Source organism: Nylanderia fulva, unplaced genomic scaffold (assembly GCF_048542155.1).
Source record: "Nylanderia fulva isolate GAGA-0341 unplaced genomic scaffold, ASM4854215v1 Scaffold8, whole genome shotgun sequence".
Taxonomy (NCBI): Eukaryota; Metazoa; Arthropoda; class Insecta; order Hymenoptera; family Formicidae; genus Nylanderia; species Nylanderia fulva.
The window spans coordinates 129589-147243 of record NW_028190916.1 but is presented as its reverse complement, the minus strand read 5'-3'; the positions used below and the strand labels follow the sequence as shown (position 1 = coordinate 147243).

General features: G+C 27.2%; 1 long non-coding RNA gene across 2 annotated transcripts in view; it reads right to left on the bottom strand.

The window, feature by feature from the left end:
• Window positions 1–4542, bottom strand: part of LOC146719986 (uncharacterized) — a 34461-nt gene extending 29919 nt beyond the window's left edge. For both annotated transcript variants that reach the window (XR_014926236.1, XR_014926235.1), the window contains exon 1: window positions 4213–4542. This is a non-coding gene — a long non-coding RNA (uncharacterized LOC146719986). The remainder of the gene's footprint in view (window positions 1–4212) is intronic.
• Window positions 4543–17655: the final 13113 nt, after the last annotated feature.

The window sequence follows — 17655 nt, the reverse complement described above, 5'->3', positions numbered from 1 at the left end:
TTTGCGTTTGCTGCATTCTCGTAGCACATGATGCAAATTTATGGTCGACCGTTTGCTAACAAATTCGCTACCCACATAGGGGCTGATGATACGTTGAGCTCTTCTACTAGATTAGAGCTGTTATGTATGTACGAGTAGTTTGTACGTACGTTCAAGTAGCCTCTCGTTCAAGACATATTTCAATCAAGAAATATTCTGCTAATCTTATATTTAATATGATTCATTGATGCACTTGATGTATTTTACATATATACAGCGCATAAATTTAGAATGAAACTTAAGCAAATCAATAAATACATTTAAGTATATGATGAAAAATTTTCATTAATTTTTTATGCATACATTGCGAATAAAGATTTACAGAAATCAAATATATTTTTTTTTTAGAATTTAGAATTTCAAATATAAAAAATATATTCAAATTTGAAAAATATATACATATGTATTTAATTATTTATATATTTATGATATTAAATAATTTCTTTATTATATATATGTGTGTGTTAAAATAAGTTAAATAAAATATTCAAATTCACATTTTTTTCATCTAATACTAAAAATAAAACTTTTTTAAACGTTTAGTTTATTTTATATGCAATAATAATTTTTTATATTTATTTTTTCGAAAAAAACTAAAATCTTTTCTTTTTAGAATGGAAACTTTTGAGAGTGTGAAATTTATTCTCCTATATCTCGCTGCTGCAGAGTTTTGCTATAAATATTTTTCTTCCTACTTTTTTTTGGTACAACTTTTATTATCTGAAATCGACCGATTTTCATTTTCTCTAATTTTGCCGCTTTTCTCGTCTCGCTTGCGTCGTCATGACACAGAGAGCTTTTTCTCTCATCACGTCATATGAATGCCCGTGGCAACAAGTTGCTTAGCAACAGCGTTTCCACCTCTTCTGGTTAGCCACCAGAACTATTGCTGACGCCGCGCCGGTACCGCTTTCATTTCCATTTATCCTCGCGGTCCTCCTTTGGCTATTGTACGTAATTTACATTTCGTACCAACTAGTTTCTCCAACGCAAGCTTTTAGTAATGTGCTACTGATCGGCGGAACTGTGTTAGCAAACCTTATCACTCTCTGAAATTTGTGTTAGAGCGCAAATACTTTTACCACGAATGATCCACGAATATCCTATCTGGATATCACTGACGAGTTAGATGATAAAAAACGATCTCACTTTCGCAGAGAATGATCCTCTTGGGAACTTTTATGTGCAAGAACAAAGGAGAAGAGTTATTTAAGGTTCGTTCTCCGCAGCGGTTTGGTGGAATGAAAGTTTTATCTCACTCTTTGTATTCGTGACCTTAACACGGTAATTTAGGAAACGTGACAATTATTTTGCGAGTCCTTAATTTGCTACCCGACAAAAATACAATAGACACTTCATAATTCTTGAATAAATTTCTAAATGTCCGTTATAATATGTCATATTTCATAACACAAAGTGATGATATAAATAGCAAGTAATAAATCTTAATATTTAATAAGTAAATAAATTCCGAAATATAAGAGAGGAGAGGATAAGATATTTTGAAATATAATACAAATTATATAAGATATAATATTTTATATACAGGGTGTCCCATAATTCGCGAATCATCTTTCATGGGCAGATAGAGCGTGTTAAACTGAATAAAAAATTCATGTATTATTTTGCGATATTCGCAATAATTATTTATTAAAATATCTAAACGAATAAGCAGGTAGAAAGCATTATTTGATCGAGAGGCGGCATCATGCAGCGAGCGGCGACCAATGTAGTGGCGCCGAAAAGTAAGATGATACTTTTGATACTAAGCGGCATATAACAAATAAGTCATCCGACATGCACACCAAGTCCGGCCTATCGCTTTCTACCCGCTCATTCGTTTAGATATTTTAGTTAATAACTCAATAATTATTGCAAATATCGCAAAATAATACAGGACTTTTCTATTCAGTTTAACACGCTCTATCTGCCCATAAAAGGTGATTCGCGAATTATGGAACACCCTGTATATACAAAGTACTTATATATTCTAAGTATATATATTATATTATAATCAAACAAAAAATTAAATTATCATAATATATATTCTATCTTTGGTGGACTTTTTTTTTCTTAATTTCACCACCAGAAATTATTTCTTAAATCCATTTCGACTTTCTTTTATCGTATAATAGAAATATCGACGAAAAAATCTAAGTTGAATCGACATTGATATGTTGTTATGTACGAGAATCGTGAATCTATCGAAATGCATAAAAAAAAATCTGTAAAAGTTTACTTGACAAAGTGCGGTTTACTGTGAAGCCATTACAAAGACGAATTGTTCGAATTTAAAAGTGAAATTGATACAAAAAATATATGCATATATTTTATAAATCTTCTTCTGGCAAATTACAACATATTTAACTTTAAACCATTTTAATTTAAAAAGTTATGTGTCACATAATAATCTTCACACATGCAATTATTGCACTACATTGAAACTTGCTCTAAAAACTTTTTTTTAATTGAAATATATAAAATCGGGTTGTACATTAATTCATATTTACAATAACGTTTAATACACATAACAAAATTTTTACTAAATATTACAATCATTCATCTTAACCTGTAACATTAACGCAGATTGTGGCTGTATAAAAATTTATTAAATAATTTATTAAATGAATTCATGGACCAGTTGATTGATTGACACCGTTTCGTAAAATGTTATGAGAGATAACTGAAAAAAATAGCATCTACCATTTCGTATGTTTCATAAGATGTTTCAGCTAATGAAATAGTTAAATACATTTAACTATCTTTAATCTGACCTCTTTTCATATATTCGTGTACTATCTGTGCAAAATCTCTGCCGTATCAAATACGAAATGCACTGAAAGTATTCATTCTCGTGAATTTTATTTAGTAGTTTTAGATTCTATCAGAAAGCTTTCTTATTTTCGCATTTACATAATGATGATTATCTTGGTTATTATACTAATGTGGAAAAGGAATTGAAACTATTTATCTTTAAAACCATATACAACGACCATCACAACAAAAGAATAAAATGGAATTCTTTGAATTATTTAGAATTTTATCTTTTATTTAAGTATTAATAAAATTTGCCAATTGTAATTTAATATTGAAAAATTATTAAATTGAAATAATTTTATGAAAATATTTGTTTTTCTTAATTGCATTATGTTATTGTTAATTATATTAATGATTTATATAATTAAAAACATATTTATATTCTTTTCGTAAAATTTATACTGTCACGAAATTTTTATTAGTTTATGATATATTACTCACAAATATATAAATAAGACAATTTTATATATTGTAAAATTTTAGTTTTTATATTAATTTTTATATTAATTTTAGATTTTTTAATATTAATTAATAATAGAATTTAAATAATAACGTGTCAAATATATATATATATATATATATATATATATATTATATTATATATATAATGAAACATAGAGTAATATTTGAGTGAATAAAACTATAATTCACACTATTTTCCATAATTTACATCAAGATAAAGAATTATTATATATTTTATTAGCAATGATATCTAAAACTAACAGAACTGTTATTCACGGATTTTGCAGAAATGGTAGAAGATGAATACTATCAATATGTGTAAAACCAGTCTTTGAATTGATATTAAAAATCAAATTATGAAAGAATGAGGATAGGTTCTCACAGCGTATATACTTATATAACTGTATGTTCAGTATTGATATTGAATGAATAAGCATAGCGGTGCTCTTCTACTGCAATTAGCAGTAAAAGCACTGCGCTAATCTTGTGCAGATTCGAGTAAAAGTGGAATAATATAAAATTCTTTCATGTATTTTTTTGATAATGAAATGTAAAAAAAAGAAAAAGAATGTATAAAAAAATACATAAGTATATTTTTTATGACAGGTAATCGGATAATAATTATCATAAAAGCATTGAAAACATGATACTTTTAAGGCTACCAAATCATTCTTACTTGACAGCATATACATATATATGCGCTATAAAAACCATTTTTAATTCTTTATAAGTCGGTTTTTAAAATTTATTCAAAGGAATGATTTTACATATATTAATAATACAAAATCTTCTACCAATCTTGTAAATTTTATAAAAGTTGATAAAAAGCAGCGCATAACAACTTTCTCTTGTAAATTATATTTTTATATTATTAACATAATATGATTGACTTACTTATGTTGGGCGAGTGATATATATATTTGAAATAAAATACTCTTGATGCGTTGAGAACTGTTTATTACTCGGAGAAGAATCAATAATGAGAGCGCGTCTCTCGACCGGCGGTCGTCTTATATACCGCCGTCAAAATAACCGACGCTTCAAATCGCGCCAATCACGCGAGGACACGAATTCGACAAAAATCTCAGACGACGAACGGATAAACATGTACAGAAGACATACAATACAAAAGAATATAAATACCGAGACAATGCCTTATAATAATACATGCCCGCAATAACAAGACGGACGACGGATAACTAAATAAGTCGAGCCCAACGAATAAATGCCAACACTTATATTATTAAAATATAATACGATTATTAATAACGGTAATATATATAACATTTTTACATAAATTTATGTCTGAGATTATACGATTTATAAAATATACAATTAACATGTTTTGTTAATTCGACTTTCTGTGGTTTATTTCACTATTTCGTATTTTATTATCGTAAAAAATTAGCTGCAAAAAATATAATAATTAATTTTTAATTAAATTATATTATGCAGTAAAACGTATACGTAATATCTAAGTTATTATACGTTAATATTTTAAATTATAAAACATTTATAATATTGATTTTTGAAGTGTCACATTGCCGTCATATATGTATAAGCGCGATACACATTTCACTTCGTTAAACACGAAAGATATACGACTATGATATCTCGTAGGACGTGCAAATTTTAGGAAGCGCGTTACGATACTGGCCTTTTCACTGTATCTAATCGGGTTATGTCAGATTGTTGATGTTTCAACTCATACATCATTGTGAAAGGAAACAATATTTATGACATGCAATATATCGCATATATCACATGCATTGTAATAAAATCTACATAATGTTTATCTTCTGCATATTTTCATTTCATTGCACAGAGATTCTATAATAAATTAAAATAAGTGCAACACATTTGTTTATATGCGTATAAATAAAACCTATATTTTATTATATATCTATAAATATTTATTTTAATCAAATTAATTTTTAAAATATTTTGTATCTAAAAAATGTATGAGTAAATTATTTATAATTATATATATGTCCCTTGTAGAAATTTATCACTAGTAACGCCAATTTATCACTTATTTCGAGTACTTAATCACTTATTTTGAGTACTTAAATTACTGTATATCAGTATTTTAAGTACTCGAAATAAGTGATTAATTAGCGTTACTAGTGATAAATTTCTACGGGATAAATTTCTAAGGGATGCATGTACATATTTTACGATATTTTTTATATTAATTATTATGTGTATGGAACATATTAAACAAATATATGTACATAAAGTTAAAGTTTTATATTAAATATATGTAATTATTTCTTTATCAACAGTTTACGTGAAGATTTTAGACATATTCTGCAATTTATATTATATATCGAGTTTTTTCGCGCGCGAGTATATAGTATTAGTTAGTATTAATTGAATTGCATATGTATAATTGATCAGTAAATGATTATGCAAATACGATACATAAAGTTAAAGTTTTATATTAAATATATGTAATTATTTCTTTATCAACAGTTTACGTGAAGATTTTAGACATATTCTTCAATTTATATTATATATCGAGTTTTTTCGCGCGCGAGTATATAGTTAGTATTAGTTAGTATTAATTGAATTGCATATGTATAATTGATCAGTAAATGATTATGCAAATACGATACATAATACACTAATTTGCATAAGATATAAAGCTCATTAAATGCACAAACCAATCATGAAGACACGGATTTCTCTTATGAAAGCTGTCTGATTGCTTCGTTCGCCCATCTATTATATCTCAGATTTTATGTAAATGGCTGCAACCCCTACTTTTGCTAGTTTCCTAAACTGGTTACTTCGTCTTAAATGTTTCGCAAGTGAACTAAACTGTTAAACTGTCATTTTGCATTTGATTCATTAAATCTCTTACATATATAATACGATATATTTTATTATATTATTATAGAAAATAATTAAATGAATAAACAATTAAATATTACACAATTTCATACAGATACTAAAATAATCTGTTAAATTTGTTTTATATGTAATTTTTTTATATTTTACATTTTATTTAAAACAATTTTTTTAATGTTTTAAAGAAATGTACACTTTTTAAACAGTATTATTTATTTAAAAAATTAATCAAAACTTTAAATAATTTTTATAAACACAATCTCTCTTTATTCTCGAATAAATTATAATTTGTTTATGATAATTTTACTACAATGTTGTATTTTTACAGAGCTCTTAAAAGAAAAACTTATCAAAGAGCGTTAAATATTTAACTAAACGGTTTAATAAACACACGTAGATTTTCGTAATTAATTGTACATGTAATTAACGAATGTACTATAGCAAGACATATGTCTGAATGTATATTTGTCGTTTCTTGTAAATTTTCATTTAAACGTTACATTCAAATGCTTCTCGTATATCATAATCTTACTTTTATGATTATCCAATTACAATAAACTTCGAAATCTAGTCATCAAAATACTACATAACACATCAATTATATTTTGACATTGCAATAATTTCAATTTGATAATTGAAAACGTGTCAGTCTTCTTTATATCATATAGCTTCATATCATAATCTTCGTTGAATATTTTGCTGCTCTAGTCTCTCTAGTTGAAATAGCGTATCGATTTTTTAACAAATTTTCATTCTGTATTGTAAAATATATAATAACGTAAAATTAATTTGAGATATAAATATATTTTATTTTATTTATTATTAAAAATACGATTATTATTTTTGTGTGTATATGTACATAATTTTAAATATATGCGAATCTTATATTTAACATGAGTTCAATTTAGTTTAATATTTAAGCTTTTACAATTTTATAAAATATTTAAAACATTTAAAACATTTTGAAACATTTATATCAAATAAATGTTAGTATTTTTACTCGTATGTAATTGAAAATGTGTGTATGTATTTATGTGTTTGTATGTAAGGTACTCAAAGGTACGACAAACATATCTTGTTGGGAACATATTAGTATAGAAAGTACGACGATAAATCTTTTTGACAGTCGAAATCTTCTCCAAAAAACATTGAAGGTCTCGTTTCACAGGTCATTTATCTCTCGTTATACCGCGTGAAAATCGGATGTCGACACGGAATGCATTTTGCAATTTTCAGTGAAAGTAATATGTTTCATATCTCATATAAAGCAAAATCTTTCTTATTAATTTTACGAATAATGTTTGATTTTTATGTTTTATTATTCTTTTCTTTTTTCGACTTTTAAACCCCAAGACGTTTCTAATTTATCGATAATTCTATCGATTATTTATCGATAATTTTTGTTTGTTTACAATTATGACACAATAATCAGATTGTGTAATTTATCAATCTTGAAGACCTCGACAATTTAGTATAATTACTTTCCTTCTTTTATTCTTCTTTCTAATTAGCGTTTATTTACCTTTTTGTAAAGTCTTTCTTATGTTTATATATGTATATTTTCACGAACTTTGTGTTTTTTCTTATTCTAACTTTTACATTTCTCCTCGACGTCTAGAAATAGCTATCTTAATTTCACGATGAGAAATTCTAATACTAATGCGATGCGATTAAGGCGCACATGGTGCTAAAGCGACGCTCTTATTATATTCATGCCTCAAAATACCTTGATATTATTGATGAGATACATTCTGATGATTTTAAGAATAAATATTTTTATGAGCAAGAATTTTTATAGTATAAAATATATAAAATAAGTAGTATAAAATAAATTTAAAAATAATTATCATATAAAAAAATTTATCTTATATTCCAATATAAATTAAAATTTCTTATTTCTTGAAAATTATTTTCTTTTAATTAGCGTAAAATTTTACAAAGAAAACTTGGCTTATATTGGTTTTAATCACTTTTTTGTTTTAAAACATTTTTGAAATGTTAATAATATACTTTTATGAAAAAAATATTAGAAAAAAGATATATGGATAACAGTTTTATAACTCCTTTTATAAATCTTTTTAATAACTCCTTTTTAGACGCTTTATTTTATTATTTTCATAAATTAATATATTTAATTTATTTTATTATTTTATTATTTTTGTAAATTAATAAATGGTAAATTTATTATAAATTAATAAATGATAAATTAATTTCATTATTACGTCTGTACAATGGTCTTTTTGACTTTTATTTTAAAATTTTATCGTAAATTTACGCTGTCTAAGCATGCATTAAAACTCAAGTACGTCAGCACGTTCGGAGCACCGCATTATCTTCGTAGATAGAGAAGCACTTCTCATTGAGGAAAATCAGCACTCAGCAGTTTGACAATCCAATATACCTGTATATATTCTGGATCAGCAAATTCCTTTGACAATGCATATGAAGGAATTACTACTTTTAAATAAAATATCTTTTGGTATTCACAAGAATAATACTAAACAAGAAGAATTATTCTTTTGAAAGATTTATATATATATATATATATATATATATGTATATTATAAAATAAATTATATATTATTTATTTATTTCACAAAAAATAAAATATATTTATAAAAATTAAAAGATATTTGATTTGAAATAAATTAAAGAAGAGATCACACATCGAATGAGAAGGAGAAACAAATTTTTGTTAAATTTATATTTTCATCTGTCGAAAAATGTGTGGAGATATTGATCGCAACTTTGCCAAAGCAATATTTGTTTCACTAAAGTACTTTTAGCGTCTTTGAGCGTATCTTGAACTCAGACTTCAAGCAACTTCCTTCTCGAAAGGTCAAAACTTCGTAGCGGCTAAGAGAATGAAAAACAAGTCCGACAGAGGAAGCATTCGATAAATTACGTAGTTAGAGGCAGATCGCACGCGCGCTTCCACAGACCTCGACTTTAATGATATTAATAGCATCTGTGGACACTATTAATCTTTAAAGGTGTCACAGAAATGAGAGATAAAATTTTATATGTGCACGAATATACATATAAGGCATTATTATCTTAATATTTCAATGAGAAATTACTATGCAAATTTAGGTAATAATTGATTGTACAATTAAGTTTATATCATTGAGATCGACGCGCAACAGTGGAATTGAAGCTATTTTGATCTGTAATTAATTTAATAATTAATTTATTGCTGAAATATTTTATGTATTATAAAATATATGTATGTATTATTAATATATTATACTATATTTTTTAAATTATTAATTATAAATTAAACACGCTTAATATTCAAGGCGTTTTATTACGTTAATTATTTGATCTTGCGATTCGTGTTTTAAGGTAATGAACGATTTCTCAAGTAACAAATTAAATTTAGATCGTCAAAAAATGTAAAGTGTCCAAATATATTTGATTTCTCAAAAAAGCATTGTTAAAAAATTATTATCCGTAAAGATTACAACAAAATAATTATTTCTAATTTTCATCCTTGTCGCTTTGATTCATACTTGAAATAATAAATAAAAAAAAATCGAGAGAAATACGCGCTTCGATAAAAATCTATCATCGCAATACAAATATACACATCGTTTATTAAAAATTGATTAATGACAATAATCACAGCAAATTTTTTCCCAGTGTTGCCAAAATATAGAGTATGTTATTAAAGTTTGAAATATACAGATCTTTAAAGTCTCTAAAATATAACGAAGCACAATAGAACAATATAAATAAAATGAAGAACAACTCAACCAGGATTAAAGTAGAATAGTGGCAAGCTAATACTGTTTCGAGATTTCCAAGTGCACGCGTCAGCCATAAACTCTCATGAAGTTCTCTACCGAGTAACTTACTATAACTACCATATCTCTATATAGACACTTACCGCACATGCCGATCCAACTATTCACTGTCGCATTACAGACCTTATTCGATCGTGCTTGCTCGTTTTGGCCTTTTGCTGTCGGCAAATCTGGCCGTCTAACTTTGGGAATCTGCCAAATCTCTATGGACAAGTAATCTCCATCTATCCTATCGCCTCTCACGTGCGAGTATCCGTAAGTGCTGTTTCGACGTATCCCGTATCGAAGGTTTCAACGCTCTCAATTATACAGAATAACCGATGAGTCCCATATTTCACGAAAACGTTGTATGTGTGTATGACTAAAACTTCGTTTTAATCATAGATAATCTTTAGATCTCTTACACATTCAAAGCATGCGATACAGCGTGCTATAAACAATATATGTATATAGCATGCTATGTGGAAATGCACTTTCGTTTGAGAAGTCACTTTATAACGATTAACTTTTTTATAAGGAATAGTTATGAGAGATATAGATAAGATTTAAATCGATAAATATATAAATTAAATAAATTTAAATCGTAATAAATTTAAATAATTATATACATTTAATCAATGTGAATAGCTATATAACGTTAAATTTATAAACAAATATTATTTAATATAGGTATTAAATTTAAATCTTTACTACAGTTCCTTTTAAGCCTGTCTAACGAGATATAAGAAACACAATTAATGCTAAGAGTGTATTGTTATTAATCTTTCGCAAGCTCTTAAGATTGTTCATTGAAAGATAAAATTACTTTCATGTTTTCCTCTTTTTTAAGATGTTGCAGAGAAATCAGTATTATATTACTGTTTCATGACAAATAATTGAAATTTATTAAATTCTTCACGCGGAAATTTTAATTTACTAACTTTTAGCAGCTTTGGCTTTTATCATCTACGAGTTCTTACGCATAAATTATTCATCCATTCTCCAAAATGGAACAATGTGCATCAGTAGGCGTTGCAAGTAGTAATTTTATTCAACATATACTTGCTAGCTTTCCCTTGTTTCACGTTTCTAGCATTTGCATCGAAATTAATGGATTAAATCTCTGTATGCGCAACACCTGCAGTATAACGGTTCAGTCAAACAAAATCCTGATATTATACTGAGATCAAAACACAACTCGTGCTACATCAATGAAAACTCGAAGCTGTCATCTGTGACTACTTTCTGTGTTCATTTGCCACGTAATTTTATATAACGATATACTCATGTATATTCTTCTTGCAATAACTGATACTTGAATCACACAAACAATTATTTGCGTTTCGATCACATCAATGCAAAAGATGCCTCCAAATTACCAGGTGTTAAATATTGCAAAGATTGGGAATTGCAGTCTCGTATTGATTTCACGTAAAATCAGGCATTAAGCGAAATCCCAAGGCATTAGATTTGGAACAATAGTTGTCACATAGAACATGTACGATCGTTTGACTCAACGAAAGTGGAACATGGGAATAATATCAAAAGAACGAATATTCTAGATTCTAGACGATAGCTGAGAAAGCGACATACTTTTATACTTATCGAAAAGAAAACGGAAATCTAGTACCTAAATTTTATTGATATTAGATAGTGTTATACTCAGCAATTGCGTTATATTCTACTCTATTTTATTGATCCAAAACGTTAGGATATACATATATTCCTAAAATAATTCCGCGCACTTTTATGATATTTATAATAATAACAAGTTTTAAATATTTACTTTGTTTAATGGCATATAGTTTTCAAGAACAATTTGTTTATTGTTAAAGTATTTTACAGTTGAATATATATTATTTATTATATATATGTGAACAAATTTAACTTTTTAATAAGAAAATAAGTAAGGTATCTTTTTATTTTAAATATATTTTTATATTAGAACTTCAACTTGTGAATAACGAATAAGATTGAATTTCTTTTTCTCTTCTATTAGAATTCTATATATCCATCAATATTTAGTTTTCATTCAAAAATGAAATTACACACGGTAAAATGCGGCCATGATCCGATTTGTATCGATTGATCATATTATACACACACGTGCGCTCGTTCCACATTTTGCCAATTTATAAATATTTCAACCAGAGTATTTGCAGCAAAAATAAAAACTTCATTTTTCTTACAGTAAATTGTGATCTCAATGTCGTGATAAGAAACCACGAAGAAATTTCAGTTTAATGGAGATCTGATTCTCCCTCGTTCAACAATGCCACAGCAAGTGATAACGAAAGCGTCGCGAATTGTTTCGGGAGAACGATAAGCATTCGATTTCGGATATCGCTTTATTCAATCGAAAATCGGTTTCGGTTTTACTTCCTTATTTTACGCCAGCTATTGTTTCCGATATTGATAAAACGCGATAAAATAAATCGTGTCGTATTCTGTATTATCCGCATATATAGATTGACAGATCTATTAAGTTACTGTCCGCTTGCTACAGAATGTTGCTTACCGCTTTTGATAACAGATATGTCAAAATAGAATATTATTTTTTTTTTTACAGTAGTAACGATATCTTTTCCTGGAGAGGAGTTAAGTTTTACACGTTGCTTCAGATTGCCGTTAAGATAGTCGATAAAACACCCTTTCCTGCAATTTCCAATTACTTCGAGCTTTTATCAGAAAGAAATGGCTCGATTAGTGGATAGATGTGATATTCATAAATATCGACTTGTGCAATTAAATGTTCTGCGAAAGATCCAATTTTAGCATTTTCCGCAGTTCGTAATAGCAACAGAATAAATTATATTATGCGCAATAGTAATTTTATTTAAATTTATATATTTATATATTTAGAATTTATATATTGTATATATATATATATATATATTTATATATAATATAGAAAATATAATAGATTCTCTCTCTAAACCGATGATGATCTATGAATCCAATTTAAAAGCTATAATTAAAAGCTTGCAAATTTTTAATTGACTTCCACTTATATGATCAATAAAATTTGCAATATAACAGATAATATCAGTTTCATAAAGAATTATGCATAGTAAAAGCAATATAAATATTGCATGCAAAATCAATCTAATCAATATGTCAATTAGAGTTTGTTATTATAGAGTTGCATATTATCTTGTAATATCAAATTTTCTGTATTTTTTAAAATTACAATTTTTTGTGGTATAACAAAATTGATTTTTTCTAAGAAAAATTGTATTTTTTAGTTATTAATATTTGATTCAACTCTATTCAACACATTGATTTCATTAAAGACGTATATGAGGTAATTACGAAGTTCCTTAGAGAGAAAATGAGAAGTTCGCTGCGCGGAGATCATAATTCAAAGATCGACGAGAGATAGAAGATACTTAAAAACTTTTAACCGTGATAGTTGCTCCTTCAACTTTCTTTACAGATGGTCTTATTTTGTTTTTTGTCGGAAGTTTAAGATCCATCCGATAGACTCCGCCGATCGTTAAGTTAGGGTGAAATATCTTAGGATTGGTAAATCGCAAAGGAAAACTCTTTTCAAACTCGATCCTCTTCTTCTCAGTATGACAAGCCCACTACTATAAGTGCACATTGTAACTTACGGTTTGGCATACAAAATATCGTAAGAAAAGAAACTCCGATCGGACACGAACGAAACCAATGAGCTTAGCAACGCGTGAAGGGGATAGAAGCTGAAAAGATCCTACCAGAAAAGTTTACGTGCTCCAGAGAATAATGTGATAAAACTACAAAAAAAAAAAAGAGAAATGAATACTGGAAAAAAAGCGTGAGTTCTAAGAAAGCCGTTGCAAACTTTCAATGTTTTTTCTTCACGTTTTAGATTTGTATATTATAGAGGCTCGAGATGCAAATTAGTGGTCGAGTAAACAATTTTAAGTTTTGAACAAAAATGCAGTTTGCACAGTTGGTTCAGACGCACTTAACAGAGAAACTATAGTTAAGATATTTGTAAATTAAAATTATTTAAATATTCGTAAAACTGCATTTAAAATAACTTAATAAATATGTAATGAGTAAATTGATGATCAGCCTAAGCGCGTACAACATATTGATTTTTTTGTGATAAAATAATTGTCAATTAAATCAAATAAGTTGTCGCTACAGATATCAATATTAATTACTTCTATACTCATTCGAAAAATTCTATTATAGTTATTGATTAATAAAAAATATAAAATTTTCCATTTTATTTCTTTTTAGTAAATTATTACAGTCGTCCCTGTGTTTGGTGCCAAGAATTATGAGTATGGTTACTTACTTTTAGATTATTTACGACAGAAAAAAATTTATTTGTTAATAAACAAGGCCCGGAAGAGTTCCGTTTAACGAGATGTTTATATATATGCGTACAAATTTCTGCGTAAACGCCTAAATACTCGTTTAACAATTTTAATGCATTAACAAATACATACACAATGATCTCCAAATATTTCAATTAAAAGAAAATAATACGCGATAGATATAAGTCTCGATAATTTTAATGAGTAAATTGAGAATTTTTATCTCATAAATTGGTTCAAGGATGTCTAGTTATCTTATTTTTTGAATATGATACACGTAAACTATATTTGCAATATTTGCATTTCATTAAAGTGATGAATACAGTTTGCTCGTTTTATCGATATTCTTGAACCACTTCTCTCGAAGTAGAAACACGTTTTTTTTCATTTTTCTATTTATCTTATATGGTTTGAAAAGTGAAGGATCATAAAATGAGATATTTGTCTATATTCGTTAATTAATGCAACGAAATTTATCGTAAATATTTTTTTACAAAGAAATAAAAAGACTGTATATAAGTCACATTATTAGTTTAAAAAAATGTTTGAATTCAGTCTCTTTATTCCAAAAAAGAGGAGGAATATTAAATATAATTAATTGATATATTATCACAATAGAGAGTTGACTATTTTCATCTTCCGATAAGAATCTTCAAAAATACGTAAAATATAAAGATACAAGATTATTTTAAAAGAGAAAACTAAATGATCTTTTAGAGTTTAAATTATTGATAAATAAGTATACCTTTTTATAGAGAAAATAGAGTCATGATTGTGTGTGCAAAGTGAATTCTATTAAGTACATCTTATCGCAAAGTACAAAATCTCCGTCGTTTCGCATTTTCTTGTTACACGTTGAAACTAAAGACTTGGTTAATACGACGAGAGTCAAATAAAACCAGTATAAAAGAAAGTCACTGGAAAGTTGCTAGAATTATTTTGTAAAAGCCCAATAAAATTGTCGAATCCCGTAAAAATGTTTGTGTAAATGTGATACTTAATTTATGTATATTTCTTAAAAATCGTAAGCATATTAAAATAAAATTAAATATATACATATATATATATATATATATATATATATACATATAAATAAAGAGATTAAAAAATTATTTCTATGAACTTATTTACACGCAATCTAATTTGTTGTTGACATTAAATTTTGTATCTGACATTAAAATATTGATACATGATTGACAAATTGACTGTTAAATTGTTATAATAATAATATATAAAAATGTTATAAAAAAACGTTAATAGTTGGAAACAAATTGAATGTGTCAGAGTGACATGTCAAGTAAATCAAATTTTAAGTTTGTCCGTGATGAATAAAAGATCAGAGGTCTTTGACGAAAGAAATTTACCAAATTATTTTTGTTTGCAATATTGAATTATATTGTAAAGCATTTCATACTAGTATTACGCGCATGTTTTTGTCGTTTCCTAGATAAGGATTATCTGCGCATATCTCTCTCGAAAACCCGTATGCATTTTCCAGAGCGGCACAAACTAATAACTGGAATAGCTAACAATTCGCACATTTAACATCTCTTAATGTCTATTGCACATTATCAGTATTACGTTCTATATTTCTTCTCTAAAGAAAACAAACCATAACACATCGAGTAGTTATCTTTTGCAAAAATTTTCATAATATCTATTAATTATTTGGTGTTGACGCTGGTGCATATTTATCTCCAGCCACAGTTGTTTGATTTTAGTTATTTGCCACAGTTGTTTGATTTTAGTTATTTGGGTTTGAAAGAGAGAGAGAGAGAGAGAGAGAGAGAGAGAGAGTTCTGTGGACTATAATTTTACTGGTATAACTATAAACAATATTTATTTATGCAGTAATAAATATAAAAAATGTATAATTTAACAAAAATGAAAAAGAGACAAAATAAGAAGAAACCTCTTTTTCTTTCTTCTTTATTCTTTTTGTTAATATCGTTAATTATTATTTTTAATTTTCTACATATATTCTATATTCAAACATATGTTTAATTATATTGAACATTTATATAAACTTATTAGAATAATTAATAATATCTTTTCTATCAAATCTTTATGCATTTTGCAAGACGTTTAGTCAACGTTTGTTTATGTTTTATTCAGAATAAGAGTTCTTTTTTTTCTTCTAACTACTGCCAAACCTGTCTAAATATTTTCTTTGGCAGCTATTTCCCGTGATTCGCCACATTCGACTCTTTTACGATCGCCTTTTTCCGTATAGCAAATGTTTCATTCCTCTCACGATTGCTCTAGTAACCCTTTAACTGAATACCGATTGATTTTTGTTCAATGTTGTTGTATGATACGTTGGTCAGATACACTGATACATATAGTAGTACGTATAATATGTAATTTTATTTTCTTTAATGAATTTTTTGATTAAAGAATACAAGTTACATTTTTAGAAAATATAAAGATTTTAGTATTATTTATCTTATATTTCACATAAATTAACTCTTTATTTTATTTTTTTTTATTAAAAATAATTATTAAAAGTGATAAAATTATTAATTTCAGTTTACTTTCGAGAAAAATACGAGTTTGATCTTATCATGCTTTTTCACGAAACTTTCTACCCTGTTTCGCAAGGTAAAGTCTCAAATATGTTTCAATATAGAAATGATATAATACTTTCGTTTGACCTAGTATGCCGGGCCAGTCCTTTGTGAGAAAGAATTGCGCATTCATGGAAAAAGTAGAGTGCGCCTTATACGAAGGGTAGATTGGTATGTCGAAGTTTTTATGAACGTATTTATGAATTTTTATTCAATCTGACAGAAAAAAATAGATTATTGTACCGTTAAATTCTGTGCTAAAAATGATAATATTCATTAATTTTGTTGCTTTATATTCATTCATTAAATTGCAATTATTTCGTGAAATAATTAATGGACATCTACGCACTTAACACTAATTTACTCGTATAATCATTAAAAAATAGATTTAATTAAGCTTATTGCGCTACACAAAAGACATCGTTATACCTCGGAATACGTAGTAGATGACGGATTATAGGCTAAAGTATTTCACTTGATCGCGCGCAACGGAATTTCCTTCCGTCCCCATTTCATGGAAATTATATGGCTTCGAGCGACTAGTGATTTTGAAGCGTCTCGTTGACGACGTAAATACCGTAATGCAATTACACGGCGATGCAAAATGAGAATTACGATTGGATTTCATTTCACACATTTTGAACAATATTATAGTCGTGATGCGGTCATCACGAAAATCCTGGGAGATTTGCATGTGAGGCATCCAATTATCGATATGAGATTGCAAGAAGACGTTTTTATGCATGGACTTTTAGAAAAAACGGCGACTCTTAGAAAAGAAATTGCTTATAATCCGTTCTTTTGTTTACACGTGTTTCA